This window comes from Lissotriton vulgaris, unplaced genomic scaffold, assembly GCF_964263255.1.
Source record: "Lissotriton vulgaris unplaced genomic scaffold, aLisVul1.2 SCAFFOLD_322, whole genome shotgun sequence".
Lineage (NCBI taxonomy): Eukaryota > Metazoa > Chordata > Amphibia > Caudata > Salamandridae > Lissotriton > Lissotriton vulgaris.
The window spans coordinates 310,470-322,614 of record NW_028252132.1 but is presented as its reverse complement, the minus strand read 5'-3'; the positions used below and the strand labels follow the sequence as shown (position 1 = coordinate 322,614).

Sequence of the window (12,145 nt, the reverse complement as noted above, 5' to 3'; positions counted from 1 at the left end):
GTTTCGATGGAACGCCCTCCACTAATCCCCTGTCTGTACCTATCCCCTTCGACCTAGGAAACAACCCCACTGACACAACATTCCTGCTCTCCTCCAACTCCCCCGACGCCATTATGGGTATTGATTTACTAAAACATTTCCGAGCTACCATTAGGTGTTCCCCAGATGGAGTCCGAGTCATCCTGTACGACAACCCGAGCATGTCCAGATCCTGACCCGCACGACAGATGTACTCTATAACTGATGCTGACCTGTCCTTGCTCGACACCCTGCCCCCGTACCTAGGGGCCAAAAGCGACTCTGACGTAGGACGAATGATGATTGACCCTGTGCACATAACTGTTCGACAAGACGCAATGCTCCCGAAACTCCCACAGTACCGGATATCGCCGGAAGGCGAGAAGGCATTGGTAGTGATTATTCAGTCCCTGGTAGATGCAGGAGTGGTAGAGGAAGTGGTTAGCAATGTCTGTAACAGCCCTATCCTACCCATTGTTAAGAAGCAAGGTGAGGGAGATGAGAAAGCGTACCGCTTCATCATCGACCTACGAGAGGTCAACAAAGTGGTTGTGCCACAGTACCCCGTAGTCTCAGACATCACCACCATTCTGACCCTCATCCCGTCCACTGCCACCACCTTCACTGTTATTGATCTTAAGAATGCATTTTTCTCTATCCCCATATACCCAGACAGCCGTTATCTCTTCGGCTTCACCCTAAAAAACCGTTCGTACCGATTTTGTAGAGCTCCCCAGGGCTACACTGAAAGTCCCAGCATTTACAGCCAGGCCCTCAAAAGACAGCTAGACGCCGACCAGCTACCAGATGGAGTGGTGTTGATCCAATATGTCGATGATATCCTTTTGGCGGCCGACACCACTCCACTTGCCATCACGGCCACTATCCAACTCTTGCACTTTCTTGCGGAAAATGGCCACAAAGTCTCCAAAAAGAAACTGCAGTTCTGCCAGTCTCAAGTGACATACCTAGGCCATCTCCTGTCCAAAGAAGGGAGGAAACTTACGCCCGACCGAATCCAAACCATCCTAGATACCCCCGTCCCTAAGACACAGAAGCAAGTCCGTTCTTTAGTGGGTCTTACATCTTTCTGCCGACAGTGGTTACCAAATTTCAGTCTCATTATCAAACCCCTACTTTCCCTGTTGGCCAAAGATGACCCCTTCCCACTCCCTTGGACCCCCGAATGTCAAGCGTCCTTTAAAGAGTTGCGGGATGCCCTTTGCTCAGCACCTGTCCTGGGAACACCAGATTACTCCAAGCCCTTCTCCCTCTTCACTCACGAAAGGGAGGGATGCGCGTTGTCTGTTCTAACTCAGCCCATCGGCTCTAAGCAGCGCCCTTGTGCCTACTTCTCTGCCACTCTTGACCCTGTCGCCAGAGCTTTGCCTGCCTGCCTTCGAGCAGTAGCCGCCGCTGCTGTCTCTATCCGTCAGAGTGAGGGAATCGTACTTTCGAACTCCCTCACGGTGTTAGTACCCCACGCGGTCGACACCCTTTTGAACCAGACCAAGACTCAACACCTGACTAGTGCACGACTGACGGGGTACGAATTGACTCTACTCACACCCCACATCACTCTGAAGAGATGCACGACTTTGAATCCTGCAACACTGTTGCCCTTGCCTGAAGATGACCCCGATGTGCCCCCTATACACGACTGTGTGACCCGCACGGACGAACAGACCAGGAGTAGGGTTGACCTCCGAGACACTGCTTTTACAGATCCTGATGGAGAGCTATGGGTAGACGGCTCTTGCATCAAACTCCCAGACGGCACCACTTCAGCTGCCTATGCGGTAACGACAGCCCGAACAGTAGTTGAAACAGCCCGCATCACACAATGATCCGCACAGGCGGCAGAGCTAATTGCCCTCACACGAGCATGTATCATAGAGGCAGGGACCACGGCGAACATTTACACGGACAGCCAGTATGCCTTCGGGGTGGTTCATCATTTTGGGCTCTTGTGGAGGGAAAGGGGATTCCTGACGTCCCACGGCACGCCCATCCTCCATGGAGATCTAGTTTCTGCCCTGATTGAAGCAGTTCTCCTACCAAAACGATTAGCAGTGATCAAATGCCAGGCACACAAGAAGGTGACAGACTTAGTCGGACAGGGAAACGTGCTGGCCGACATCACTGCCCGAACCACAGCTGAGAATAGGACGATGACACGCATGCATGTGATCAGGTCACAAGCAGAAAAATGGACTAACGCTAGGGAGACGATTAGGGACATCCAGTCGGCCAGCACCCCTCACGAACTGACCGAGTGGGCACGGGTGGGTTTAAAGGACGATGAAGGCTGCTGGCGGACAAAAGATGCAAACAAATGGTTGCTGCCTGACTCATACTTGATTCCCATACTGACTATGGCACACTCTCCCGCACACATAGGATCTGCCCCCATGAATGAACTCATTTCCAAAGTCTGGCACAACGACAAAATCCCCGACTCAGCCAAACGCCTGGTCCAGCAGTGCCTTATCTGCCTGCAACACAACCCCGGGAAAGGAACTGTGGTACCCCGGGGAGGGTTTGGAATCCCGACCACCCCTTTGAGGTCCTCCAGATGGATTACATCCAGCTAGAAAGATGCCAAGGCTTGAAATATGTATTAGTCATTGTATGTGCCTTCAGCAAATGGGTAGAAGCCTATCCGACCCGTGATAACACTGCCATGACTACTGCCAAAGTACTACTGAAAGAGTTTTTCCCTCGCTACGGCCTTTGTCGAATTTTATGGAGCGACAACGGCCCCCACTTCATAGCTGAAGTTATCCAACTAATCTTGAAGGGGTTGGGCATAAAACAGAGGTTTTATGCGGTCTTCCACCCCTAATCCGCTGGCTTAGTTGAGCGACACAACGCTACATTGAAACTAAAACTGTCAAAAATAGTGGCCACCACAGGACTTAAGTGGCCAGACGCCCTCCCACTGGCGTTGCTATCGATGCGCTCCACTCCCACTAAGCACCATTTGACCCCCTACGAGGTTGTATTTGGGCGACCGATGAACCTCTGGACTGCCCCCAAACTGACATCCATTCACGACGTCCCCGACGTCCTGCTGTCAGATTACTTGTACAAATTAACTAAAACGTTGTCTGTCATTCATCAGCAGGTGCAGCAGGCCATCCCCGATGCTTCCAGGGGTCCGGGTCACGACATCCAACCGGGGGATTATGTACTAGTCCGGAATTTTCAACGGGCAAAGAGTCCGGAACCCCAGTGGACGGGCCCCTGGCAAGTACTGATCACCACCCGGACGGCCCTTCGAGTGGAGGGGAAACGGCACTGGCTGCATGCACACCACTGCAAGAAGGTCTCCTCGACCCTGGCCACTACAGAAAACGTCGACACCCAGGAAGAGCTCCTGAACAAAGATCGGCCATCACAGAACTGTTATCCTGATACCGACGCACTTGAACTTGCAAAATTCTCTGATCCCACTGTGCCATCCCGGGAAGGGTATTTCCTGCGTCGAAAGGAGGGAGCTTCGGCTAAGTAGACCACGGACTAAGTTAAATCTCAGAACGGTGACCTAAACACAACCAAGGGTTACCCGGAGAGAAGCTAAACAAAGTCTGTGGTTCTGCCCACTACCGAGCACCTTGAAGATGATGGAAGCACCAGATAAGAAGATGATGGAAGCGCCAGACAAGAAGATGATGGAAGCGCCAGATAAGAAGATGATGGAAGCAACCGGAAATACCCACTACAGGAACCCAAAGACTGACAATATGCACAAATCAAAGACAATTGCCTTCTTCATTGTCTTCCTCCTTTGCCTCCTCCTCATGACTTCCTTCTGGATCTTGGAGGAAAGCACACCCGCTCATCAGATATTGCTAACCACTGCACAGCCAACCACCATGAAAGAGCACCACCTGATCTCCCTTTCGCCTCAGCTCCGAGAAAGGCGTAAGGAGTTCTGGAACAATTCCTTTGTGCAACTGTTGCACCAGCACAACCTTGCTGCCAACGCCACCAACTGCTGGATCTGCGGGTTGCTCCCGCATGCCACCGGACACTCCATCCCCTTCATCCCTTCTCCTTTCTCAGTTCACGGCTCCTGCCTTGCCTGGTTGATCCTCTTGCAAGAAAGCCACAAGGACAACGCCACTAGTGGTCAAACAGTGTCGCACTTCTACTATGGGTTCTGGCTGAACAAAACCGGAAAGACTTCTGCTCCCTTTTGTCCTGTAACCTCCGGTTCCGCCTTCCATATGGACATCCCTGCCAAAGAACGAGTTGAAATGCAAGTGCTCCATAATCCAGCTAGACCCACCTTCTCCTACCTGCGGAAGCGAACGGCTGCCACTCTGACTGTGGCTCTGTCTGCTATCAATGTCACGGGTCTTGTGTGCATCGAAGGCCTGGGAACTCAGCTGGTGGGTCACAGTTCTTGCCACATCACCAGGTCGTTGGACTCAACTGATCCCCCCTCCTTTGTCGCCTCTCCGAATATGTACTTTGTTTGCGGCACCAAAGCTTACACTTGGCTCCCGAAAGGTTGGGGGGGTACTTGCTACATCGCCTTCATTCTCCCCCCCACGTATGTGGCCCCAGCCAACCATCACCGGCAGAAGGGCGCCGGAGACATTGGACAAGCCGACTCCACCGGAGCGCAGTTCCTGGATGCGGTGAAGGGACTTGTTCCTCTGTGGGGCCCGATGGCAAACATCCGCGCCATCCGACACCTGACCCAGGCAGTAGAAACGACCATTAACATCACGGCTGGCATCCTCGCTAACAACACGGCTGAGCTTCAGGCAGTCCGCCTGGTGGCTCTTCAAAACCGCCTTGTTCTAGATGTGGTTCTAGCCGACCGTGGAGGAGCATGCCGCATCATCTGATCCAGCTGTTGCACTTACGTGCCAGATAACTCGCCTTCAGTCTACAAAGCAATCGAACACCTCCACAGACTTTCCTCAGAGGTTCACCAGGAGCAAGAAGGATGGTCGCTTGGAAGCTGGTTTTGGGATATTTTGAAGGATTGGGGATGGAGGTTGTTCACGTTTATATTGATACCGGTTGTGGTACTGTGTGGGTGTTGCCTAGGAATTCAATGTTTGCCACCTTTGTGTTCACTCATTTCTAACTGCATGTGCCCTAAGACTTTGGACTTCAGAACTGAGCACATGAGTCCCCTCTATGAGATAGAAATACGTGGTCTTATGGGGATAGATCCGAATTGACAAGCTGGCGAGACATGTTAAAAGGGAGGACTGTGGAATTTTAGTTGGCGAACTGAACATCATCTGCGCCATCTTGCCCATTCCTCAGACTAACGTACGAATATGCACGGCAGCCATTTTAGGTACCATGGTCTCCCTGTTCACGATCGATCGTTAGCGCACTTCCCTGACCCCGCAAGCATCCCCCACGCATCCTGGCTGCCCCCGCTCTCACATGCACAAGTCATAAACCCTCTCCTTCCGCGTGACTCTGTCCCTGGGAGTCACACCCCGCGCCTGACCAACACCTCCTTTCCTTTCATGAATACCCCTCTTTTGATAAACCCTTCCTCTACGCTCAATTGTCCACGCCGACCCTTCTTTCATGAATATCTCTCCTTTGATGACCCCTTCCTCTGAGCCCGATTGTCTGCACGGATCCCAGGCCATCACCTAGCCGGAGGATACAGTTTATTGCCCCCTACTGTATGAAGTCACCCCTCTTCAAAGGAACTACTATTGATCATGGCCTCCCCACCCCCTGAGATCCGATCAGGCGCACACATTCTAAAGAATCGGCGGAACACCCAGCTGCGTGATAGCCCCCTCCTATTGTATGTGGGGTGAGGACCTCTACTGTAGCCACGTGTTGGAATGGGCCGGAAACGGGGGGTTTCGGGGATGTCTTTTCCTTACCTCACAATGTCTCTATTGTAATAAAGAGTGGTCACATGCCATAAAACCAGTGTATAAGAGGCCAGGCCTCAGAGAGGCTGTTAGAGCACCTCGAAACGATACCTTGTTGTCCGATCTGATGTGTTCTGCTCTGTCGGAATAAAACTTGTTTCCTGTCTTCCTGCCTCCAGCGCCTGCCTCTTTGTTTGATAACCCTTGTATGGTATTAGAGGCGTTTAACGCCGGGCAAAATTACTTGAGAGACATCGACTCAATCGCCTGACCATTTTCTTTACTTCCAACAGGAGGATTGATTTCTTGCCTCCAGTTTAGAATTGTATTTCATGCGTAAAAATATAACATTCTCACCATATTATTTCATAGGTTAAAGTCATAAATAAATCAAACATTAGAGAATCAAGCCCACAAATTACAGAATGTCCGTGTTGCCCACATCAGCCGAAATGGGCATAGTTTTATTTGCAACAAGCAATGTTCTGAAAAAGATATACACTTTTTGATGTGTATTTACTATATATACACGATAAAAAGGGTGACTAACGTACCCCAGTGTTGTGACCATAACCAACAGTGACATATTTATACAGTGACAGTAAAAAGTAAGTAGGTGGTTATTGGAATAGCAGGAGAGGTCCTTTGGAGATGTAGTTTTTAGGAAATTATTTCTAAGGATCTGGGACTCACCCGTCTTTTGTTGTCGATGACGTTTCGACCCTCTCGAGTTACCGGGTCTTTTCAGGACGAGGGGTTCTGGGGACTGGAATAGGAAATGTGGTTAAAAATGAGGGGATAGAAGTGAGCAGTGAGTAGGAAAAAACTGTAGGGCGCTTACCCTGGGCACTTAATAGTGCTCGAAGGTGTAGAGGAATCAATCTTCCTGTAGTAGTTGTGGCCACGTGGCTAGTGACCTGGTGAGACAGGGTGGCACCTTAGGATATGCTTAATTTCCACCTGAGTGCTAGAAACTGTCACACAGCTCAAAGTCTTACCCTGTTGTAGCATTCACAGGGCTCTTGCAATGATCATTAAGGTACGGTCCTGTAGAGAGATTGCTGACATCCAGAGGATACCTATTAGAAATGGGCACCATTAGATGTGCACTAATATGAACAAGGACAAGGATTGTGAGAACTGAACTTCCCATACTCACCTGGAGTCAGGATAGTTAGTTGGGTAGTGGTTTACGCATGAAATACAATTCTAATATGGCAGCAAGAATAAGCAACTATAATATGGCAGCAAGAAATCAATACTCCTTGCAAAAATTTCATCTTGTTTTGGTCAAAATTAGTTCCCTGTGAACAAATGTAGTTTGGCTAATTTGATATACCCAGTTCACAGGGACATATGGGTCGCTCTTGTTTTTGTTATAATAGGTATCTTTAGTAAAGGCATATGCATGGTAAAGACTTGCGTGGTAAATGCGATCCATGGTAAAGGCATTGTGTAGTAAAGGTTGTGTGGCAAAGGCAGGCGTGGTAAAGGCATTCATTGTAATGTCATACAACCGCAAATGGCTGGGTCCAATCTGAGGTGACATGGTGTGCAAAATAGCGATGGACTTGGGATGGTGCTTGAGTAATTACCATTAGCTGAGATTAATTCAAGCATTCTATCCTATACTTCACTGATTTATAAAAATACAAAACATCATAAAGCATATTGAAGATTGCAAGGACAACTCTTCACAAGGGCAACAACAGACATTTTTGGAATCAGGTCAACCCTTTAGAAAAGAAAGCATGTTGTGAATAATGCCCATACGAAAGCTAGCTAGAAGGTACCCTGGATATTGGGGGCCTATATTCACATTCTGCAGGGTATCCCCACCATGTTGCGTTACACCACTGCAAATATGGTTTCAGGTTTGTGGGATTCTGTAATAGACCATGAGCCCTAACAGAAGGCTTTAAACGTTCCACAGACTCTCTCTGTGAGTGCTGATAGGTCCGAAAACGCATTTGATCTTTGCCAAACGCCACACATATTATTTTGACACATCTGAATCTGTGAATATTCATTCAACAATAAAGGTCAGATTTTAGTACCATCTTCCACTTAACTAAGCCCCAGTTCATCATGGCTTGAAACATGCCAGCTACAAGGAGGAAGACCCAAGAAGAACCGGCAGAACCTGTTTTCCTTCGGATTTAAATCCTCGATTTTAGCCCTTTCCCAGATTGCAGAACCGCAACATAAAATGGTAGACATTTTATTTTTTAGATATTGAAACTGAGACTGGTCTGGATTGAAACAATAGCACATTGGAAGAATGAAAAACGTTTCTTTTTAGCTGATAATAAATTATACAAACACCCAGAAGAGAAAAATATTTCGCCTCACATTTCACCATTTTTAATCCTTCTGTTTTTAAGGGTCATAGGGCCAGATGTACGACCGTTTATGGTGGCCACAAAGGGGTATTTGGCCCGTTTGCGACTGCAAAAATAGGATGCACAATGTACTGACCCTATTTTGCGAATCGCTAATCTATTAGCGACTCGCAAAACAGGGTTAGCGACTCGCTTTTAGGAAGGGGCGTGCCAAGGTTGCAAAAAACCCGTAGTTTACCACCTACTTTAAGTAGATGGTAAACTATTCGCAAACGGGACGGGGTCCCCAGGGGACCCCTTTGTGAATGGGTGAGCAATGTTTTTTCAAGAGCAGGCAGGGGTCCCAGGGATCACTGTCTTCCCTTAAAAAATGAAACTGAAAAGTTTAATTCTTCTTTTTTAAATGCATCCCATTTTCCTTTAAGGAAAACGATCTGAATTTTAAAAAACTGCTTTATTGACAAAGCAGTCCCAGACATGGTGGTCGTCTGACCCCAGCAGGCCACCATCCCTTGGAGTTCTAGCCATTCCCAATGGGGTTACAAACTGCGACAGCCTCATTAATGTTCATGAGTCATGCAATTTGCGACCCCATTGGGAATCGCAAACAGTGGCTGAGACACTGTTGTACATTGAATTTTGAGACTCACGAATTGCGACTTGCAATTTGTCTCAATTTGCGAGTCGCAAAATTCAGTGGTCATACATCTGGGCCATAGTTTGTGTTTTAGTTGACTTAGTAATAAAAGTAATTTTAAAAACCCTGGAAAGGTTAGCATCAGGATTGAGATCACAAAAGAGTCTATAAGTTTCTTTAAGCAGTGCATGACGTTAAAACTACATTGTCTGCATAATGCAAGGCAGTTTTTATTCTGTTTCCAGCTCGGGCAGGGCCGGACTGGCCATAGTGGGCACCGGTCGTTTCCCCAGTAGGCCACTAGGGTGGGGGCCAGTTGTTGGCCCCTGGGGGGCCGTTTTTGTTACAGGGGGTCAGCAATATCATCAGCCTGTAACAAAATTGTTCAAAACCGGCCATAGCAAACTGCTCAGCTGTACTTCCCCTCACCCCAGGGGGGGGCAGCTGAGCAGTTTGCCAGGGAAGGTTTCTGTTCCCAGTCCATTCCTGAGCTTGGGACATGTCCTGGCTATAGCTCGCTGGATAACAGTTCAAATTATTAATATATAAAATAAACAGTATTGAGCAAAGAAGGTATCCTTGCTGAACACCCCCTTGCTAAGTTAAACAAATCCGTACATAGGCCTTTTGGGCCATAATTAACTTTTGCATTTAAATTGGTGTGCAGCCGAATTACACAATTAAATAAATTAGGCACTACTCCCTGAGCCACCAATATGGGTCAGAGTTTTACCCCATCAAATGCAAGACTCATGCCCATGAAAGCTAAGTGTAATGAGCCTTTTGAGGCTATAGTAGCAATAAGCAGATGTAAGTTGAGGCACCTCTCTGGTGGGCATAAGCATGCCCTGAAACCATATTGGACAACTTTAATGATCTCATTGTTTGAAGCCAAGGACAATCATTTATCTAAGATGACCCGCCAGCTACTTTGACTACCAAGTTCATCATAGAAATAGTTTGATAACATTGAGGTCCAATTCTGATACTTTTTTTTTAGAAACCAGCACAACAATGGATTGAGGACAAGCAAAAGGAAAATGTGGGAAACCTGCAGAATTTAAAATATTAGCAACTAGCAGAACTCATAGCTTAGTGTTGAATCTGCATATGTGCCTGGGACCCCATTTGGACCAGGAGCTTCAGATAACTGAGTATTATGTATGGCTACACTTACTTCATCTATGTTTAGCTGGGGATACTCAGAGAAGGGTATCAAATTGAGAGGCGGCTAGGCCAGAGAAATACACACTCCTCCCAAAACATGAAATCCATTGCTCATGTTGAATTTGAAAATCTAGGAGAATACTAGATGAGTCTGAAAAGAAGGTGCTATTGATCACCTTCCAAAAGAGGACAGATTTCTAGCCAAATACAGATTGGTCCGAGCATTTTCTCTTATTGACAGTTTCTTTTGTGCAAGAGTTTCTTCAGGGAGGGATCTGTAATATATCCCTTCTGCATTACCTCTTGGAATTCTCTTAGATGCTTTTTGAAGTTGAGGGTTGACCAGAGAGCAAAAGGAATTGATCGGTTTGAAAGGTTTTGGTGGTTTCTGAAGTCTACTAGCTGTTAAAAAACTTCTTAACAGCCTGCCAATCCTTTTGAAGGACATAATATTGTTGACAGGTTTCAAATTAAATTCTGGGCAGTTAGGAATTTGTTTAAAATGTTTTCATCACGTTTCTTAAAAACCTAGAAACCACTACGCCACATTTTACACTGAACCTGCCATCTTTAAGCTCTTCATGATGGTGGATCACAGTCGTGCGGTTAGCACAATTTGAAACTTTCAAAAACAGTAAAAAATAAAGGATTGTGATCTCAGAACTCTCGCTTCAGGACACCCTCCCCAAGAAGGTAAGATGATCTCATCCTCAGGCAAAAAACATTCACTTAAATTAACAAAAAAGTTTTGATCACTAAATCATGGAGAACATCGCTTTGATAATCATATTTCTCAAAATGGCTAAGTTGCTCACTGGTGGACAAAGATGTCCCAAGAGAATTAAATTACGTTTGTTTGGCCCCAAACCTTGTATTGAAATCATCTGCCAAAATAATCGATGAAAAATAAGACTCCCCATTTCCCTTTGAAAGTACAGTGCTACCAATAATCTTAAACAGTGAGGTAATAGTCACTGCTAGGGGTGAAGTTATATTTATAAAAATTAAACAGAAAAGATAGTGACCCAACTGATACCTAATAATAAGAGATTGAACATTGCTTGCGGCAGTAGGGATGTCATGAATGTCCAGCTCCTAGGGGAGATCTGTCCACACAGTGTGCCCAGCATTGTTAGACCTGAAGAGGAGGGAGGCGCAGGGACACTAAAAGATGTAAAACCATCTATCTAAATTTGAGAGGTGTCCTATGTCTTCTGATAGGGAATAATGTCATACTGCTAAATCAGGACTACCCAGTCTATATTTTTTTTAATTTTGAGTCCACCTCCGCTAGAAAGTATAGTGTGGAGCCCATTACCCCCAAGAGTAAAAAAAGTGGACCTACCTACAGCTATAATGGCATTTGTAACAGATAGAGAATGTTGACAGTCAGGAATGACCATCGACTTGTTAATTAGCCAAGGTGAAATGGCTATTGTTTTCTCAGGAACCATAGAAGTCTTTGCTCCCGAGACCACTGGCTGTGGCCTCCATTATTCTCAGTGAAAAAACATGATCTTCCTTTGAAGTAGCTATGGAGGAGATCAAAGGGAAGGTTAGGTGCCTAACAGGATGTAATGCAAGTACGTTTAGTGGTTTAATTCAGCTCCTCCAAACCAAATCGCTCAGGATATGAGCACATCATAATGTAGTAAAAGGCATTGTCCAGTTTAGGGTAAGGCTATTATCGATACCTTGATGGCCTGGAAATAAAACTAATAGATTCAGAGATTTCCCTTCTAAAACACCAAGCTGCTTTACTTAACTAGTAGAAATGTTGACTCAAAAAGAATATCTTAGCCACCTATACTAAGGACCCAATTCTGAATCATGGAGCATCCCTAGATTGTATACCACTCCACCTGATCACAAATGGACCTGTTTTCTGACACCCAGTTCTCCACGGTGATGATTTATTTTACCAGCTGGTAATTCTGGCCTTGACTCTTCGTGAGTATTTGGTTGCTGCAGCAGCCAACCCTCATCTCTTGCCCCAACCTACCTTTTTTCTCTGGCAAGGAGCTACCATTTAATGCTACTCCTTTCCAGAACTATTCATTCCCTCTCCTACTTTCTCAGTCCTCCTCTACTCCACTTTAGACAGAAGCCCT

General features: G+C 46.6%; 1 pseudogene; it reads left to right on the top strand.

Annotated features, from left to right (window-relative positions):
- Positions 1 to 3,668: 3,668 nt before the first annotated feature.
- Positions 3,669 to 5,222, top strand: LOC147662655 (endogenous retrovirus group PABLB member 1 Env polyprotein-like; annotated as a pseudogene).
- Positions 5,223 to 12,145: the final 6,923 nt, after the last annotated feature.